General features: G+C 36.2%; 1 pseudogene; it reads right to left on the bottom strand.

Moving 5' to 3' along the window:
- Nucleotides 1–710: 710 nt before the first annotated feature.
- On the bottom strand, nucleotides 711–22148 carry LOC117425853 (dual specificity protein phosphatase 22-A-like; annotated as a pseudogene).
- Nucleotides 22149–22603: the final 455 nt, after the last annotated feature.

A 22603-nucleotide genomic window follows, 5' to 3' on the forward strand; every position in this document is an offset into this window, starting at 1 on the left:
CTCAACCCAAGAGATGTGTGAACTTCTGCACTGGCAATCTGCTTTATGAAAATGAGTCAATTAAAAGTGAATTTGCAAGCTAAGTACAAGTACTAAGTATTGGACATGTGAAATTGTGCTCCCTACTGCCCCCATGCTCTTGTAAGCCCTAGCAGTTCCCACAGCAGAATGTTTCCTTTTGACAGTTTCCACAGTCACGGGAATGTTAAATTAATCACAGTTAAATTGGTACTTGTTTGTTTCAATTTGCTTGTCAGGTAGCCTATAACAAAACCCAGGCACTTCAATAAGCAGAATAAATGCTGTCCTATTAAAAACTTGTCAAAGACACTGCAAGGGTTAAACTGATACAGACTGCTGTGTTTTCATTTGCAATAAACTCATTAATAAACTGTACTTGTCTTTTAAAATATAGCGTACAACGTACCGGTGTTGATTTTACTAATAACTCCCTCCAGGCAGCTTCATATCCAGTCCCTAACATCCAAATTAAAGTTGTGTTACACAATCATGATAAATAATCCACCCAGATATAATTCAATGGTGTCTGTTACATTCATTCAGTAGCCTTTTACTATCAGACCTAAAGAGAGCCCAAACTGTAAGTGCCGTAATGGGTATATTGCATAAGGAACACAGCATTCTGTAACACTTCTATTTATCTTGCACTCTGAGTCTAAAGGCTTGCGTTGGTGAGCCTCCTCTGATGGTCAGGGCTCCGATCTGCTAACCCAGCTGCTATTGGCTGACCCATAAGTATTGTACGGCAGTGGGTAAATGGTTGTCGTGTGGTTTGTCCAGCTCTGCTGTTGCTCCTGCTCCTCATACTGTCTCAGCATCTTGCAAACCGCCTCCTGGTCGTTGAATGGGTTGTTGCTGTACTTCATCCTGAGCCACCTGCGGAACTGAAAGACACAAAGCACAGGTTCAGGAAGCTGACTAATGAGCTCTATTCTAAGTATCTGCAAAGGGATTATTCCCTTGTGGTATTTTAATGTTGTATACCATGGAAAGGGATAAAGCATAATAGAGAAAGCAAACCAACAATCACAGCCTGTTAAAGAAAGAAGTAGAGAAAGGCATGGTAAAATTGCAAAGGTGTTATGTTGCCTAGAACACTGGAACCTCAATAGTTTGTGCTAAAGAACATCTATACCAGGTTTCATCATAACCACATGTCAGGTATAAGCGCCTCCAGCTAGACCCCTGCTGCCAAGGGATATGCTATTTTTCATAATGAGTGTTGCTTAAATGTGTTGTGCTTAAAATACCAATACAGTGTCTGGCAGCAAACAAAGAGTTGCATTTATAAGCACATTACAGGAAACATTTACAAATGTGTTCCAAGTGCTCCAAGAATGTTATTTTATTACTTTCAAGGTAACCCCTGTATACAAAACGATGGACAACTGAACAACTCAAATACTTTCCTTTGCCAGATGGGTGTCAATAATGAGTTTGCTCCTTTGTGTTAGCCGCTGTTCACGGTCTACAGATTACCCACTGCCATTGGAGTGGGCGGCTGGCGTACTGCAGCCAGCATTCTGATCCAGGGGGTTTCCAAAAGGGTTTTTTGTCGCTTCATTATGCTGAAAGCAAACTGAAGCAACAGTGTATCACTGGCAACAAATTCAGACAACTATTATGACCCAGCTGTTTGCTAGACCCACAGGAACTTAGTCAAGCACGCAGAGCGATGCAAGCTGTACAGCAGGATATTTTTTTTTTTTGGGGGGGGGGGGGGGGTGAAGAATTAAAAGTAACAACTAGAAAGCACACCCCCTATCTCCACACATACACAACTCCTACCCTCTTCTGATAACAACTAAATTAAAACTTATTTAGGCTTCCTATCGTTTGACTGCAAAAAAGGAGGCTATTAGACACCATGATTTCATCACTGAAATGGGAGGAAATACTGTTGGCATGTTTCACATTAACATCCTATGGGAAATCCCTTGCACTGGCTCAAAGCTCCAAATACTTTAGTGAAATCAAGTTTCTCAGAACAATATTGGGAATTTTCTTTCAGTAACTACTAGGAAGTCTGTTTAATTTTTTCCTCCCTAATAGCATATCAACTAGACATTTGTGTTTTAATACAAAGCACAATATAGTGCATTAACTCACTGCACCATCATAAACTATATAATTTTGATGCACTTAAAGGGCCTCTGGATCCTCCTGTGGTTTCAATGGTAACAGCCCACACACATACCTCAAAATACGGACATTTTTATTTCCAAACCCTCTATGACTAATACTATATTAAAATGCAGTCACACTATGTTTTGTGAAATTCCTAACTCATTCCATGATGCTGGTGTCGAGCAAACTTGAGGCCTATGTGCCACAGTGGACACATTCTCTAGCTTGTCATAATTTTCATTTCAAGAATTGGTGTGACCACAAGGTATAGAGTATAAAGATGTGTCAGCTAACACGTCAGACTCCTTTGCCCTTAATCTTCAAGTCACTTCTAGCAGTGCCTGCCATTTCATGTTTCATCTCTGATGCTTCACTGTGTACCACAATATACTGGGTGAATCATATTTCGGCAACATTGTTGTTTTACATTGCTTTCAATTCTACTCAAACATTTACATTATTGAACAACCCACTGGTGGCCAAGCAGCGTGTCTCTCTCTCAGATATTTTTCCTTTGCATATCATCCACCACGATGTACCCTCCAGTTTTCACAATGCTGTGACAATGTTATGCAAATTATGAATCACCCTGTGTGTCTGTCAATAACAGTAGCTGCTGAAACACCAGGAGGTTTACAGATTTCACAGATGAAGTAGGATTGGTCTATTAGCATTGCATGACCTTCCTATGGAAATTCTGATGAGGGCTTCAAAACATAGGAAATTCGGAACCTGTAGTCAGATGTAGAGTTTACTTTTTTTTAATGTAATGTTTTCCTGGGCAGCCCTACACTGTAACTACAATCCCAAAATAGGGGGAGGATCTGGATTTCACATGTACATGTTAGTACTGGCATTACTTGTGAAATATACAGTTATGGCCAAAGGTTTTGCATCACCTAGAATTTTAAGATCGAACTATACTGGGATTGACAGAAAAAATAACTATGAACATAATTTAGATAGTTTATTTAACATAATGAAACTACAAAATGATATCGCAAAGGTCTACCGGAAGCCCTAATAGTAGATTTCAAAATGTCAAATTTCTAAATTTGTCAGTTTTTCGTCAAGTATATGTACAACTACAAAGTGGTATATAATTCAACATGTTAACATAACATTATTCAGCAGGTTTCATTCGACTTTATGAAGCAAAATTAATTCATTCTATAGATTGATGCAAAACATTTGGCCATTTGAAAATGACATTGACATTTGAAAAGAATTTAATTTTAGAAATCGCTTTACAAATACATCAAAACATTTACTGGGAAGTTAGAACTACAGATGTTAACAGCTATAGCTTACCGGGCACAAATCACTGATTTAAGTGCCCTTTCAGTAGCATAAAAGTTAAGTGTGTATTGAACTGGGCTTGTCAATTATATTGTCAACTAAATGAAAAGTACTTAGCTCGATGATGCAGAAGCCTGGAGACCTGGGTTGTATTATAGCTCAGGTCAGTAGATTCTAGCTTGAGAGAGGACCTGGATTTGAGGTGTTATGATCTAGGGGTCGAATAGCTGGAGTGAAAATAAAGTTGACTAGGTTGATTAGTGACCGCTTTATGAAATAATGATTTATTAATATTTTGTGTCTTTTGTCTGGTGCTCTATTTGTGAACGTACTGTTTTATAACACTTCACTGTTTGTCTGCTATATTTTAAAACTGCTTGGATTTTGTGTGATTAGTCAACTGTTCGGTGAAACCTCTATTATGCACACATTTGTTTGGCTATTACAGCAAATTAAATCATTCCATTTTGCCTGTCCTGCTCTTCTGTTCACTGTTTACAGTGGACTTATGTATAGTTTTGAAAGAAAACACACATTTACATTTTAAAAAATGATATTCTGTACTTATTAAAAGAAAGTTATCAGTTTGCAGATTTTACTTTGGAGTAGTCTGTTTCAATGTATTTCACCTAAGCAGTGTCTTTGTGGTCACTAGTAGCAATGTACTGTCTATGCCGTATTTTTAGTGCACAAGGAAGCTGTAGATTGTGTACAAGCAACAGTTAAAAAAAAAAAGTTTCTTCCAGTTCTCAACCCCACGCAGCAGGTAGTTTCAGCATTCAGCCCACACATCACACCCACACACACCCGGCACTTGGCAAGCACCCAATATAACTTAACAAAGCCAAGTTCACCTCCAGTTTATGTCAATGAAACCCACCTTTAAACTGCAGAATTGATTGCACCCAATGTATTGTAATCAAGCTATAGTACACAAGCCAAGAAAGATGTGTGTGAGCTTTCTAAATTAAAATGATTATTCCTATAGTAACAAATTATAGGAGATCGCTAACATAGATTTAAAAAAATAAATAAATAAATAAAATCGACCCTCTCTGAACTGGGCAGAAATTAAATTAAATTTAAGTAAAGTGTTATGGGTCGGTCACAAAATATACAAATTCAAATACCGGTACCTAATGGGTGGTATCTAACTTTGAATGCAAGACCGGACTTCCAATTTTGATCCCTGCATAACAAAAGGGTAATTGCTACCTAGGAGAGAGTCCTAGTTTTACATCTAGAAAGTGACTTACACATTGTCACACAGTTAAAATTTACTGTAAAACCTTTACCACCCAGTTCAGTAGTTCAGTGGTTATTTTTGTGATTGTAAATATGTGTTTTTTGCTTCAATAGTGAAGGGAGTAATAAACAAGCCTTTTAAATACATTTTCATAACTTTCGAGCACAAACACTTTCTCAGAAGTCATTTTGCTATAGATAATTGTTTAGTTTTTCAGTTTGTATCCTGTCACCACATTATGCATTCACTGTGCAGCAGCTATAAGGTCTGTCTATCTGCATTAAGACTTTAGTTTTAAGTTTGTATGTCGTTTGTTTATTTTTGTGTCAACCAACAGTAAAGGTGTGCAAAACTCTGAACTCAACTATAGTCAATATACAATCAAGTTATTGGGAGTCTTTATACCTGTTGCACAAGAAGTTAATTTTTTGTGTGGCGGTAGGATTAAGAGGTTTCTCCCAAGTGATATTAGTTTGACTTTGTTTACTTGTCATTCAGATCAGACAAGATGTTTCAGAATGTCCAAAAGATCATCAGTCCTTCCTGACAGATCATGTTGCAAGCTTCTGTCAGTACTGATAACCACGTGACAAACCAGAGTTCTGTATTGCAATTGGAGTGTGTTTCATGCCCGCTTTATAAACAGCAGACTAGGGTTTCTGTAAAAATACACTTGTAACTGCAGGCAGAAAGACTTCCCTCTGGACTCTTATGATGAAGGAACATAGTATAGCATGGGCCAAGGTAAGATCATATAATATAAAGCTACAGCTAGTGCAGTACACTGTGTAGCAACATTAAAAAGTTCCCTTCCGTGTAGCCAATCTTAAAAATAGGTTTGTTTAACACAGGAAGGCACTTTTCACACCTGCAAAACCGGCTGTGCTGCTTGAGAAGGGTGACGCAGCTTGTCATTAAAAAAAATAAATAAATATTTTACTTTAATTACAGTTGTTGCTCACAATCATGTTAATGATCTGTTGGAGCCCCAGTTCTGGACCATCACTCTATATACAGTGATAATGTGAGATGGGACAGTTGGTCACTTTGCTATGCTGCTGTGGAGAAGTACCTTGTATCTGACACTTATAAATGTTATTGCACCATTTACCTCAAGAAAGGTCCAATAGTCAACATTAAAGCCAGTGTACACGCATACATCAAATCACAAATAGATTTTTTGCCATGTTAAATGTTTTTAAATGGGCTTAACTGTCAAAAATTCATCGGTAAGATGAATGATAACACGTATAAATAGTCAAATGTATTACTTTTAGCTTACAAGAACCCTAAGCATACAGTGTTGAGGCTTGAAAGACATTAAACACAACTTTAGGTAAAAAAAAACCAATGAAATCAGAAAAAAACAAAAGATTTATTTTTGTACGTTTTTAACTTTTGTCCAAGAATAAAAAAAAACAAAAAAACAGGTTTGTTGTTTGGAGATAACCTGAAAACCCTAGTAATTCCTTTCATTATAAATCCCCTTATGGACAGAAATGGTGGTGACCTCAATAAAATATAGGTTAAAAAATACCAGATGAGACCTCACACATACTATTGGCACAATAATTGTTGCAATTTTTCCCAAAAATACAGCAGTCCAAAATAATTTCCCCCAAAACTGTATTATCTGTACAATCACAATCCAACACCAGTAGTAGGTAGACACTTTCACTTTTAATTCATACCTGCCAGATTATTTCAAGAGCTCAAGTCCCTTCTTAATTGGTGTAATGGGGTTTGTTTTTGGCCTGATAACAAGCATTAAAGTTTGTGGCAAGGTTACTATTGTTTCCCCAACAACTAAATGAAGGTGACAGCAGTTTCCATATTGTTTAATGAAAATAAAATTATCTAAAAGATGCCATTTGGGGAATATTCCAGGGACCAAAAAACCTCAAGCCAAGAACACCAACCGATGCCACATTCAGAAGTATATTCCATTTGGTTCATGAGTAATCATAAAAGTTTACCACGAAAAATTTGCACAGTATTTTTGCAGTTTTCCCGTGCTTTTCCCATGGTTATACTCATCAAAAGCACATCAGAACATATTTTCATAAAGAGGCCATTTGGTCCACCTAAGCACGTCTGGTTCCTAGTAGCTGATTGATCACAAGCTTGAATCTTGCAGGATCCAAGCCCATTCCATACACTCTCCACTCTCGATGCATTTAGCATAGTTTGTCATAGATAACCATGGTTTGCCATGCTTTCTAGTATGCTTGACCTTACTTCTCGTGGTTTTACAATGCTTAACGGTGCTTTCACTATGCTTTATTACACTTTGCTATGCTTTTACCATGGGGAACTTTTATAAGGGATCTCCTCCCTATAATTCAGTTACCTCATCTGAAATTCTTGCAGCTGCTGCTGAAAGCCGAAGTTGGACCCCATGAAAGCACGGACAGCCTTCACTGCAGACGGCACTCTTCCCAGCTGAAGTATGTCACTGTCATGAGGTAAGCCACAACCACTGTGGAACTGCGGGAAACTCCAGCCAGGCTGTCAATCACGAGGGAGCAAGAAAAAATGTACACGTTTAACAAGAACATTTACAAAGGCATTTATCAGCAGCCAATCCCTTAATTAGTGCACTATTACATCATTTAGGACCCCTTGGGTGTGTTCTTATTTCCCCTGTTACATACGTAATCACTGATGAGCATCTGAGATGCAAAAGAGATTCTTAACTCATGCTACTTGGCCTTGGTAAAAGTGAAATAAGCCTCAAAATAATATACCTTATTGACTATGCAAAGAAGAAAGAAAAAAGGACATTATCGTATTAATAATAACAGTAATGTAAAAATAGATTTGTTGAATTATACATAAATCACAAGAGCGCTTACACACAGTTTCTCCAGTTTCTCAAATTCATATATATTTGTGTATCTCCCAGAGTTTCTTCATTGTTGCAGCCTTTTCTTGAATTTAAATACAATATTTCTTGTTCCTCTTATAAAATAATTTGAATTCTGGATATAATTGGTGGGTTTCTACAGCTGAGAGTGGTTAGCACATTTTCTCCATGACGACTGGGCAGCATTGCACACAGAATGAAAGCTTACAGGGGGACTGTTTGTATATAGGTTGGCGAAATAAACACATATATATTTAAATGTAACTGGGAGAAGATTTATTTAATTTGATCTAAATATTTATATTTTTTATAGTGTATGTAGAGAATTGTCGAGGTGTGGGTGTTTCTGATCCCGGATTGGGTGTGTGATGATATTGTCTTTTGGAGTGATGGTGTTTTTGGGGATGTGAGGTTGCTGCTGTCATGGGTTATTTATCTGATGCTACCACATTCCCTAATGTAAATGTTACTTTATTTTTATTTTCTTTTTTCTGTTTTTGTCCCTGTCAAATAAATACATAAATAAAATAAATAAATATATTGAGAAGGATACAGTTTGGCAAACTACGCACCAGTGAACCAGGCAGGCCCCACCACTAAGTCGACTCTCATGGATGAAACTAATACATTCCTTGAAATGCTATACCCTGAAAAAAAAAATACTGTTGTTTTAGTTGTGAATTTTAGGGAGTATGGGGATAATGCTGTACAGGGTTCTCACAGGGTTCCCCCTCTCACAGAAGCAGTGCTCCATTTCATGTGTTCTATACATCCTAACATCAATTGTGGCAAATAAACTTTATCATATGTTTAATGAACAACCAGTTACGACTGGTATCTATAACTTCAAACATTCAATCATAAATGATGTGGTAAAACTGTAATAAACTGGTTGTCATGTTCCAGGATCTGTTTAACATAGGTCTGATCAAGAACAAGACTTCACACGATAAATCAAGCAACGGCAACTGTTGAGCTGAGAATTTTGATTTTTTTTTTATTATTTATTACTATTTGATACTTCAGAAGTATTTTATATTGTAAAGTCATTTTTTCTAGAGTCACATTACCACTAAGTTCACTTGCCTGTTTGTATAGTTATCACTGCCCCACACCTCTTCATATTGCTAGTAAAACTTTCATTTTTTTTAATCAAAGTTCAATGTGGAATACCAGCTGATTTTAGACCTTTATTTATGTATAGTATATTTGTGCTCCTGCAGGTGTGGACTGTCAAGAAACAAATCTCCAACTCTTATCAGCATCACTTTCAGTCTGACTGTTTAAGAAACCAATCATTCTATGTTGCACCATTTTAATGGCCAAATTCAATTAACTCTCAGCTTGGAAAAATGAATGTTTTGACATCTAAATTGATCCTGAATCAGGTGTCTGCCTGCAAATACTTTAAAGTACTTCCATCGGGCCCATGTGGTCTGCTCAAAGGTAAACTGAACGAGAGGGTCTTTTTCAACTACGGGGTTGCAATAAGAGATGAACTACCCTGGGCAGTTCTGGCAGTCAGCTACCTTGGAGATTTTCTCAGGATTCTCTCAGGCTTGTAAAACTGTATTTTGGTGTTCAAGTACATACATATCCAGATTATTTCAAAGAAAAGATATTTTAAGGGGCACTTTCTAAAGTGATTTACTATTAATAACAACCTCACCAACATATTAACAACTGTTGTTTATTTAGAGTTAATATACTGTAACCTATAAACTAATAAATAGTTTAATAAAAAAAAAGGATCAAATTTGCTAAACATTACTACAGTAACATCTTTAAAACTGCCTTAGCAACATTTTACTCAATTAAAACTAATTACAGCTTTACCTAACTTCTGTTTAAGTGTCATGTGGGTGTTACCTCAAAAAAAATAAAAGGGCCACATCTTTATTATTATTATTATTATTATTATTATTATTATTTATTTCTTAGCAGACGCCCTTATCCAGGCCGACCTTACAGTCGTAAACAAAAATCTTTAGCTGTAAGTAAATGGAAAAACGTTTCCATAACATTGAAACATTAATAGGGACAAAAGGATTTGTCTTTTCCATGTTTTTTTTTATTTTTATTATTATTTTTTTTATATATCCAATGTCTGAGAATAAGACACCCCTCTAAATCTCAAATACTAACCATGATCTTTGTAAACAAACTTTAACTGACCAAAACAAAGGAACTTGATTATTTTTTTCCCTTACCGTAAAACAGCAGATAATCCCATTAAGACTTGACAAAAAGCAGCTGCTGTTTTCACGGCTATTTCTACAAGGAGGATTTGTTAAATTGTTTTTATTTTATGACCTCAAGTAATCTACTCCTTAATTCCTTAAATAATACACTCAGCTCCCACACAGCTTTCAAACTTTGGGAAGGACACAGTACCATATGATTGCAGAAAAGTAAAAGTGGGCTGATTGTATCCTAAAATCACTCTTTCCTATTAGAAAAACTGTTTAATCCTAACTCAAACCACTCTTTCAACTTGGATTTTTAACTAGGGTAAAAAAAGTCTTTGATATTATTATTATTATTATTATTATTATTATTATTATTATTATTATTATTTTGTTCTCTTTTGTTTAAATTTAGGAAGTTTCAGTTACCTATATTCTGTATGTACAGACACTTTTTATTTAAATCAACCCTACTGTGGGATTCCCTGAAGGTCTGCCGTACTATGGAGTAGAATCTACTATCTGCGGTCTACAATGCAATAAAGGGCATCTATTGCTATACTGTGCGTATCAGAAGAATTTCCTAAATTAAAATGAATGTATATATGTATACATTGCAGGGCCACTTTATTAGGATCTGTCTACTCCATTTAGATTTGGCATCGCCCTAGTGTGAGGCATATTCCCCTTATACCCTGGGTACCTTGATTACTCTGGAAAGCCTCATGAATTGCGTAGTTTCAAATCCACCCAACAATGCTGCTGGTGTGCCCTTATGGTGATGGAGACTTTAAATAGATAATGCAACCATCCACCATGCCAGAATTGTGCGCAAATAGTTTGAGAAGCCACCCAAATCCCTGGATCCCAGTCCAGCTGAGCATGTTTGGGATGAACTTGAACATCACATTCCGTCATCACGCTCCTCTGACAAAGGGTGGCCCTATCAGATATTATGTAAACTGGCCAGGCAGTGTATAGGTTGCTTATTTCTGTCAACAGTTTGCTTGTTTTTAGATGCCAGTGATGTATATTATGTATGTCACTTCCTACATTTAAAGGAATTTGTATTGACCCATTCTAACTGGGGCTCCCAATACAAACCCAATTTCCACTGACAGAAGTGAACCGTGAGACCGTTGGAAACGTACAGTAGCATGTTAAATAGTGCTCGGGTGCCACTTTGGATTTCTTAAAACAGGTTTAACTGGGTTACAGAGACAGTTTTAGGAGGGGCCGGGTATTATTGGCAGCTGAGGGAATTACCATTTGTACTAGTTTAGTCTATGTTGTCAAACCAGTCAATAATGCTGGTAATTCTTAGCTATCAAAAGTACTGTAAAGAGTTATATGATAAATGATTTGTCTTTTTAAACTGTGAATCTCTCACTGCCCCTAACAGTTCAAGTACCATTGGGAAATCCTTGAAATAAATTGCAAAACTATGTAAACCTTGCTTGCAAGCAAGCCGCACTCAAAGGGTCATTATTGCTCAAGCATTTGACACCAGAATTACATCAAAATAGTACAGCGAATGTCTTTTTTTTCTGGGATCCAAACAGAAAAAAGATGCTCTTTCAGCACTTTTTTTCCTCTTCTTTACCCTGAGATTTCCGGCCTTCTTGTTACAGTCTGCACAATTTGTAGATGTAGTCATTATTTGTGGTTTGGACATGCTGAACTAAAAACATAAAAAATAACATTTTCATTGAAAAAGATTTTCTTTGAAATGTAAAGCAAAAGACAGATAATACACATGCCAGAGCTGCCATGGTCACGTGTGTTTGTGTGTGTCTATATATATATATATATAGACCAATAGATCGGTTGGTGTATATATATATATACAGTGTCTATAGAAAGTCTACACCCCCTTTCAAAATGTTCACCTTTTGTTGCCTTATAGTCTGGAATTAAAATGCATTAAAATAGTTGGGTTTCTTTTTTCATTTATCTACACATCCTACCCCACAACTTCCAAGTGAAAAAAATATTCTAGAAATTTGTAGAAAATTAATTAAAAAGAAAAACTAAAATAGCTTGGTTGGATAAGTGTCCACCCCCCTAATAGCAATCCTAAATTAGCTCAGGTGTAACCAATCACCTTTAAAATCACACACCAAGTTAAGTGGCCTCCACCTGGGTTAAATTGTAGTGATTCACATGATTTCAGGATAAATTCAGCAGTTCCTGTAGGTACCCACTGCTGGGTAGTGCATTTCAAAGCAAAGACTCAACAATGAGCACCAAGGTGCTTTCAAAAGAACCATGGGACAAAGTTTTTGAAAGGCACAGATCAGGGGATGGGTATAAAAAATATCAAAGGCCTAGAATATCCCTTGGAGCACGGTCAAGACGATTATTAAGAAGTGCAAGGTGTATCACACCACCAAGACCCTGCCTAGATCAGGCTGTCCCTCCAAACTGGATGACCAAGCAAGAAGGAGACTGATCAGAGATGCTACCAAGAGGCCAACTTTGCAAGAACTACAGGCTTTTATGGCCAAGACTGGTCAAACCAATTATGATCTTTCAGTTTTGTATTTAATATATAATTTTTTTCTCAAATTTTTTTTTTTTTTCCCCTTAACAGTGTGGAGTATGGTGTGTAGATCAGTGGAAAAAAATTCTCATTTAAATGCATGAAACTCTGAGGCACTGAAACAACAAAATGTGAAACAGTTCAAGGGGGTGTAGACTTTCTATAGGCACTGTATATATAGCAGCAACTCTTGTGTAACACACTTCTCTTGTATACTAACCTATTAGTAAAAACCTAGAATACTATTGAGTATATATGTATACAACAAGCATTCTCCTGAAATTTGGAAAAGTCTGCAAGTCTGTTATAGTCTGCAATTGACAGTATTCTGCATGAAAGAATATTAGCAATCATGTAAATGTTGTTTGTGTTGCCCTGTCAAATGATTACATACTGATAGTTGAATACTACAGATAGAAGCACAATATTCAAAATTCCTAATATGAATCTACACTGCAGTGTCTATCAGGTCATGATACTGTACTCATCAGGTACTTAGAATTACTTAATAACCACTTGCTAAATATTTCCAATACATTTTTTATTTTATCAGTCATATAAAGTACACACACATCTTCTAATTATCTACTTAAAATGGTCCTTGGACTCACAACATCATGGATAAATGTTACATGTTTGTTTTTTTTGTATTTTAATTCTCTGAACACTGCAGAGCTGCAAGCAGGTCTAGAAACATCCGCTCAGAACTACAGTATAGGAAAGAATTCATAACAGCACACCAGCAAACTAATGCAATATCTTTAACCAATTTTATGTATTTATTTCGTAAGACATTTAAACGATTCCATTAGTTATACTAGGGCAGTTGTTCTGTAAAGTTACTTAATTCTAAAAGAGTCATTACTTATTTCTTAAAACCATTTTAATTGCCTGTGTATTTTTTAAGGCGGTATTGAGCATGTTTTATCACACAAAAAATATATATATATATTTCAAGTGGGTTCTTTCTTTCCACCTTGATGAATGATATAGCAGATGTTACTTACTATAACGGTGTGAGAAATATCACATTACACCACTATCTGTGTTGCTTGCTATTTATTTCCAACATTTTCAAGTCTCATGTTCAGAATGTCCTCTTAAACAAATGTCAACAGTTGTAGACTTTAAATGATTAATATACTTGCATTGTTTTAATATTGTACATTGGAAAGATAAAACATGCAAGTTAGAAAATGTAGGCTGTTGTTACTGAAACTGTGCTTGTCACAGAAAAACTGAACTTAAAACCAGTTCTAAGACCTTAATCGAAGTAATATACCCTAAACACAACACGCACCTACACTACAAAAAAACTTGACATAATCTGGTGAGGGTAGAGGAAGGATTCATTTGATCCCCCCCTGAGAGATTTCTCTGATGTAAAATAGTGATGTATAATTCAATAATAAAGAATATTTTCATACACTATCTGAACATGAACAATCGAGGTTGGTCTAAAAGCAAACTATTTAGAAGATTTTAGTTAAAAATGTAAAAACAAAAAAACAGGTTGTCCCAAAGACGGTTCTGCCAACCATTTAAGATGCAGACTTCATATATGTTTTAATGTTATGGAAATTCCTCAGGCATAATGTACACTACAACATTTATTTCATGTTTACAGACCATTAGTCTAAAAGGTGCCTATCCCCTTACATTATACTATCAGGGCACAATGTCTATTTTAGTTTGCAGCACTTGTTGAATGCACCCATGAAATGAGCTGTTGATCAGAAAGTTTGTCAGTATAATATCCATATTAGATTAGCCTAGTTACGCTGTGGTATGTACAATAGAGTACAAGATTTAGACTTGACTACTGCTCTATCATGTCGCAATAAAAACAGATGTAGGGCAAGCACATTTAATACAATTGCGAAAAAGGGGAAGGAAACTGGTGAAGGAATGCATATTTACAAAGTATATGTATGGAAACATGCAGGAGTCTTAGCTACGTAGCCGGTAGCAGTTTGAATATATTGTAGTATAATTAAGTGCCTTTACTTCTGCTAAGATTGGTGGTATTGCTGAACTTGGTACATGTTCAAGGAATTCAGTTTATTGCTGTAGCTTGATAAATACTACATTAAAAAAGACTGTAGTTAGGAAAATTCAGGAAATTGAACCGCACCACGCCATATTTACATTATTTTATTAGTACTCTGAATAACTGCTTACAAAGACGTGATTTAATGGAAAATAATTTCAATTTCCTTGGAAATAGCCCCCTTTGCCTGGCTCACTCCTCGACAGTCACTGTCGTGTTGTTTGAGGATGCTGTCTGGGCTGGTCCACACTCTTTGGTAGCCTTGGTTTTACATCCCTTCTAAATTCATTCCATATGAGATAACTTGGGGTTCTGTAGTGCCCATAGTTTTCACATCACCACATCTGCTGCTTCCTTTTCCCAGTGACATTTGTTATCCTGTAGGCTAAATTCCAATGTGGATCCCAACTAGCTGATACACTCACCATTGTCAATGTTCCACTTAATTTGAACAGAATAATCATAGCAATAGACTATGTTAATAAAGCCCTACTATCAGTATTTTACTGTACTTCATCAAAAATAAATCTGGAGTCGATCCTAGTTGTTCAGGGATCAAATACAGATTATCTATCCATTAAGCTACAGCAAGCATTATCAGTATTATAAGCAACAGTGCAACACTTACAGTGGTTGGGAAATAGTAAAGTATATAGTCCCTGTACACCCTTGTTTTTTTTTCCAGGTTGTAAACCACATTCAGTTGTGCACCTACCACTGTGTTTACAAGAGGCTCTATTTGGAATCAAGGGCAGGGATAAGAGACACTCCAGACACCTGTAGTAACCAGGGATATTTCAGCAGGGCACAGGCTTCTTACAGTATTCGAAATCTAATGATACAAGCAGGCTGGCCGTTGGCTTTATTTTTTAATTAATTTTGATTGTGACACCAGTTTTAAATGGATGCCAATATGCTGCCCGTCGTTGTAACAAGCTTCCTTCCTGTGGCGGCTGCAGAGACGCCAAGATTGCAACAGGGACACGACACACATCTTTACAGCTCTTCTCTGTCTGCATGTCTACATCTGATTCTGAATATCACCAAAAGAAAAACAGAAAGGGCAAGGGTATAAGTTTATATCTGAAGCATCTTGATTTAATTCATAGAGTTTAACATAATACTATCTTTAGTATTGATGAGGTTACCATTGGTACATAACTGTATAGCTAACTGTTTTTACATATGAACAATTGTTTACAGTCACCTATATTGACCAATGCAAGTCTGATAGTACTTACTGGATAGTACTTTTTTTAAGGACCCCACAACAAAAGTTACTGTAGCAAAGTCCTTGTTCACAAACAAGCAAAATGATGAACAATGACATGTTGGTGTATTGCACAGCTGCATTGTGTGTTATGTAATTGAGTCTTAAATTGTATTCAGCCTCTGGGATAAGTGTCCAGCTGTCAGACCCTACTGATATAGCAAGCTTACTAAGTTGCATTACTGAGGATGAGAGCAATGTGGTACATTGTATTGTGTATATACTCTATGCTTATGAAAAGAAAATGCTGTTTGCTACAATATCTTGCTTGTTTTATATATTTAAGGACATTGCATGTTTTATTTTTCTTGGAAATGTTTCACTGGTAAGAGCTGGCAAATGGCATGTCTGGCAGTATAATGAGAGTTTTCACTGATAATTGGTGGAGGATAAGCAAGTCCACCAGTAGAACAGATAACAAAATAACAAGAGTGGACTGTAAATGTACCCAGATAGTACAGGTATGAAAATGTTTCAGGAATGGAAGCAGTCGAGACACTCTAGTTTTTCCTCCCAAGATGGGTCAGGGTTCGATTTGTGATTTGTTTCACATTAACTATAGAACCGGATGATGAGTCAACTTGGATCCCGACTCTCCAGGCCGCTAGATTAAATTCAGATGCCGCCACACAGTTTTGACATAACCATCTGTCATTCTGGAAGTTGAACAAATCCAGCACCCGTCCATCTGTCAGACCGTAGTCTACTAAAGCACTTAACCATGTGTTCATAGCTATTAAACGTGTAATTGAAGAACGCTCCCGCACCAGTTGCCAACCCCATTGTGTAAATAGTTATACAGCTCAGCCAGACTTAAATAATGCTTTCAAGGTGGTAACAAGAGATTGCAGTAAAATGTAAATTTAAAACATGAACAGAAATAACTTAAACCTCTTTGTCTGCTTCTATTTCCAACGTAATAAACGCTGTCATTGATTTGGGAAAACAATATAAAAAACCTACACATTATAAAATGTTTTGGTCAGCAGCTAGCACGATTTAGAATTTGTTGGTGTGAATTAAGCACATAATGTCACACATGAAGTACAATGGCCTAACAGCACCCCCCACCCCCCCACCCCCCCACCCCCCCAATGATGAGATCAATCCTGCAGAGTCAACAGGCTGGAGTTCTCTACTGTCCACTGAAAATCCTCACTTCAGAGGCGGCAGCACTCTCCCCACTCAGTATTACCGAGAGTTAGCAAGGGAAGCTCAGAAACTAACCGATTTCCTCCATACAGTAAATGCCTTTTTAGTGGGACTTCACCTATTGTAATAATCTTCAACCACAAGGGTCATTTCAGCATCACATTGTTAGCATATGGAGAAAAAAAAATCCAGTTTTTCACCACCAGCTGATTTTTTTTTTTTTTCTTGCATATTATTAATTCTGTATTGTAAATCATAAAAGAAATCAACAAAACACAGTTACGAATTAGGCAAAATTCCAATACATCCTAATCTGTGTACATCCTGTGCACAACAGTGGAAGTATTCCCATGACCCTTACCATTAAAGATAGCGAAGCAAATGCGAAATAATGAGTTTGTTCTAAACCCTGGCTGTGTTAAAGTTAATATCCAAGCGGATACCTGTTGCTAACTATATATTCTGGTTATTGCGTAAAACAATTGCACAAATGTGCTATGCAGGTAGCTAGAATCAGTATGGACTACCTGCTAACTACACTATGCAGACTCTTATGGTCCACAAGGTTCTGGCATTCTGCCACCCTCAGCATGGGTTAGTTGTTAGACATTAGCAATTTATATAGACACAGAAAGCTTCCTGGCTCATTCCCAAGAAGACTAGACTATACTGTGAGTCTAGTTCAAAGAACCAGAATGATCTCTCTACTGTTTTTGTAGAATCCCACCACAAACCTATTCTCTCTAACACTGGCCTTGGCATCTGTGAAACAATAAACTTAAACAAATACACTATCTCGATTTATCCTGAGTCACTGGAAACTTGTTAACAGATCGAACCTGCTACTACGAGCACATTTTCTGGTGTGACACAAATGCAAACCGTTGAGGGGACCATCAGCAAGGGAGGGTTTTAATAGAGGCACACAATTGCAATTCTGGTTCTGCTATTCTTATTGCAGATTTGAAGAAGCACAAAATACCAACCATTGCAATAAAGATAAAAGCAATCGTTACCATTGCTAAGATTTCTTTGGATTTTATGCATCACAGCGTTTGATTGTTTTGTTATTCGGTATAAGGATAGCAATGTCATAAATATAATCACAGTCTTAGTTTCCCTGCTATAACCTACTGCAGCCACCATAGCAAATAATGTAAATGACACTTTGCTTTCTACTTGTCAGACACAGCGATAAAGATAAATCACTTAAACATTTAAAATAAAATTAAATTTATTTAAAAAATAAAACTAGAAGAAAAAGCCCTGTACAGTTCAACAAAATATTTCACCGAATTGTTTAAGTATTAACACTTAATCCTTTGCATGGAAGGCTATCCGTAAAAGGAGAAAAATACTCTCTCATCAAGTCTGCCATTCAGTTCATTCCTCCCTAACAAAATGTCACTACCAACACAGGTTTTAACATTTGAGTATTTTACCCAGCATTAGATTTGTATTATTGTATCAGGGTAGAAGCTTCAAGGACTCACCTTTCTACTTTTTCTGGTATTTCATGCTGAAGGTTGGCATTAAGCAGGGTGTCTCATTTCAATATTTCCAGAACTCTGACAGAGAAGTTAACTAAAGATGTTTGTAGACTTTATAAGCATGTCTCATATGCTTATAAAGTCTCCACCCATTGGCTTCCAGTAACGATTTTAAAGCAAAATCGATACAGGTTTTGGCTGGAAGTATCGGATGCTTGTATACAAAGGTATGTCATGTCCTGTAAACATAAAAAAGTAGAAAATAAAATGATCCAAACTAATTGGGATCAGGGAGTATTTGGAGGTAATGGTGCTACGGCAGAATATGGCACCCTGGTGGTCTCAGCCCAACCACCAGTGGTCTAGTTCACATCATCAATACCACCAAACAGTGCTCTGCCTGCTTGCAGAGCTGTGAGTGGAAGCTCTCATGGCACCTACTGACACAATGGTTGCCTATACTGTAGCTAGTGTCACCTTTCATGAGCACTAAATGAAACAAGCAGAAATACAGAACCCCGGTTGAACTTCGGTACGATTGTAAGTACGAAATTGTGACGCGTTTGAAACGGAACAGGCATTTCTGTGTCGATTTCCCTCACGTACCTGGAGTACTGGTTTGACATTGTTGTACACAGACAAAATGTGTGTGACTCAGTTTTTGGCCAAACTCTCTTTGTCCTCAGAATCTGTAAATATATAAACAAAAACCAAACAAAAGGTTATTTTCTACAATATGAATCATAAAATTCATCTTTGTGACCTAGAGGTCAGTAGTTACCTTAAATAACTTTAGAAATGAATAACTTTGCTCATCCAGCTATCAATGGCTATCCTTTAGCAGAAATGATTGAGTGCAATATAGGCTATGCTGACTTTTTGACAGCGATAACACTAGATATTATATATTAGTAACTGCATTTATAAATATGAATGTAGGTTGTTGTGATTATATATATATATATATATAATGTCAGAGAGTGGCTACATTACACTATCACTGAAAATTAGTTTGCTTTATAAATCTTGCTTGTGGACTCAAACAGAACTTGGTATGGGAAAACAATTTGTCATTTTTTTTTTACTAATGTATTAATCTTGTTATTTATATTCACTTTGTATCATTTTCCATTTCATTCAGTAGACTTAAAGAACCTCAATAGAGCTCTCAGACTCCTGTATAAACTCTAAGTACAGCAGGTATACCAGTGTAGCCATTAACATGTCCCTCTGCAACACTAAGCACAAACACCATTTACTCTAATATTAAGAAATGCTACATAGAGAAAATGTGGTACTGTATTTCTTAAATACAGGGGTATTACATGTGGGCATATTTATGCATCTGCGGTACTTAGAATTAAGACATGATACTGAGAGCTCTGTCAGCAGTACACGATGACTGAAACATAAAATGATACCAAGACAACAAGAATCATTTTTAAAATATTTTTTAAACAAACATATTTTTTAGAAGTGTTGCTATAATACAATGCGGGTCCTGTATTCTCAATCTGCATACACATCAAATGAACTTCCTCAATTCCACTCAGTCGGAAGTATAAATCATTACCATGGAATTGTATAACTATAAAGTAAGTGGGCTTGGTAGATACTTCGACTGCCCCCTTGTGGTCATTTACATTATTATATTGTGTATCACATATGAAATTGGAATACAGTTGTAGTCTACCCCATGATATTCAGAAAATACAACTTTACAATTAGATTAAGTCTACCATACATGGGAAAAGATAGCTGTAGTAGTATAATGCATTGATAATGAAAGACTGCTTAAATGTAGTATTTGTTTTTATTACACTATCTAGTTTTCCTGTGCACCTTTATATGCAATATGTTACTCTGGATGACTATAGTGAATACCTGAATATTATGTTTAGTAGAAAGGTAGTCTTTTGCACAGTTGGCCCTTATAAAAGGTTTTTTTTTTTGTTTTCAATAGAATGAATTTCCACTAGGTCAAAACACTGAGTTAAATTCAGTTGCACACACACATCACAAAGAAAGATATGCAACATTGTATACAGGACTTGGTACCACTGACAACATACAAAACGTACATGCTTTTGCCTTAAGCTTTTACAGTGTTTAATTCCTTACAATAATTCTACGCGTGTAAATAAACTGTATATACTTGGTTTTGACCACTAGACAATTGAACGGTTATTCCAATAGGTGAATATTTTCCTAAACCCAATAAACAATTGTGGCACTTTTTTTTTTTTTTTTTTAATCAGATGGTAAGTTACATATTTGTCCTGCGTTTTCACAATATATACAATTGCTTGCAATGTTCTGCAAAGAAAATAAACAAATACACATACCTGTTATGTTCCCTAGGTAGAGACCATCTACAACCTAATAAATAAACATTAAAACAAATAATTAAAATAAGGCATGTATTTATACAAGCAATATGTATGGGATATAAGGGACCTAATCTCAAAGCAGTTTTGTTTGTTTTTTTCTCAGAAGAAAAATAGACTGAAGTAAATAGCTTGGAGGATATATGCCCACAAAACACACAAAAGCCAGGCTGTAAAGCATACAAAAGTGGCTAATCAAATACAACAGTGGCAGTGAGCAATATTAGCCTCAACAAGCTTAAGTGTATATTAAATTAGAAAATTGTGTGTGGGCAAAGGTTTTCATTGTTCGTTAGGGAAGGTTAACACAGCTGGTTTCTCTGACAACTTAGCAGTCTTTCTTAGGAGTTTTGTATAATTTGAGGGTAAATATAAACGGTGTGTACAATAAAAACAAACAACCCTCCCCTTCAGCCTTTTGGCCAAACTTTTTAAACAGTTTAAAAAACAGTTGTAAAGTGCAAACAGATGTAGGCTGAAAGATATGGCAATTGAGATGTAGAAGTGTGAACATAAGGTTAAAGACAATGTTTTACTAATCATGGCATATTTAGACCCCACGTAATGAGCCTAACAATTTATGGCGTTCATGTTCCATCAGTGTGGAGGTCACTGAAGGGCTGGGGATGGGGATGAGGTTGAGGTTAGGGTTGTGTCTCTGTCTATCCCATCCAAGTTTTAAATATTCAGGTTCTTGCCGTCACCATCAATAAAGTGAAAAATGAAAATTAAACACCCACCCGTTTACAAAAAAATAAATAAAATGTCTCCAACAGAAACCGATTAAAACAACAACAAAATGATTATAATATACTACACAGTTAGCTACATTGACAATACCTCATACCATAGGTCAGACCAACAAACTGATAAGGATATAAAGTGTCACTAAGCAACAAAGTTTGTTGTATGGGAAAGGACTGGTACATAAATAATCCACAATTCATGCTGTTGTTTTTATGTTATTATCAAGTTGTGTTTTTTTTGTTTTTTTGTTTTTTTTTGCATTGACTACATTTCCTTCAAAAAAGTAAAAGTAACGGATGTAAGGAATTACATCAAATTTGACGTATTTCCACATAGCAACAAGGTAGTGAACAGCATTCGTTCCCCAATGGCTGCAAAATACGAATAAAGTTGTATTATCTGAAATAAAAATAAATACAAAAACACATTTATCGTACACGCAGTACAAGTAGAATGGCAAAGTAACAACATGCTGACTTCTGATCTCGCGAAACGGTTTTGTGTCGCTGGAGAGCTATGTAAATAATTCGCATCGTCACATTGTGATCTTAGTGTTTCTTAAGCATGAAGAAGACGCGACACATATAAAAAGTCGTACACGAGGATTTGCAATGAACGACGGATTAGCCACCATTAATATTTAATCGTAAATCAAAATGTATCTTCCGGATTCAGTTTCCGTAAACACAAACCGCGTCTCAACAGTACATAGACTTCGTGACATGAGTTGAACGGATTAGACATTAGAGTAACCATGATGTTCATGTTAACTGCTCAATTAATTACTGTACCAAAATCTGTCCTGGGAACCCAGTCCATTTAGATTTTAGCACTAAATAAAGACCACCTGTTGGACCACATCTAGGATCAAAATATGTACATGTTAGACGGGATGGATGTGACTAATTTACTATTGGTACAACCCAGCAAATATTTGTTTACTATACTTAAGAAAAAAAAAAAGAAAAAAAAAAAGCTAATTAAATACAGATTGAGTGTAACAGACCTGTACTTTATTGTATGTCGGGTTTTGCAATGCACTCAGAACCGGAGATCTAGATCACGTTTAAAAACGAGAACAAGTACAAATGTAAGTACTGTAGCAAATTTTAACTCGAATCTCCACCCTGTGATGGAAACCTTATTTAAACGCTGTATTTCTTAAAACACAAAAATAGATTATTGACCTTGATTGAATGGGTGTACTGGACTGTGTAATC

This window comes from Acipenser ruthenus, chromosome 20, assembly GCF_902713425.1.
Source record: "Acipenser ruthenus chromosome 20, fAciRut3.2 maternal haplotype, whole genome shotgun sequence".
Classification (NCBI taxonomy): domain Eukaryota; kingdom Metazoa; phylum Chordata; class Actinopteri; order Acipenseriformes; family Acipenseridae; genus Acipenser; species Acipenser ruthenus.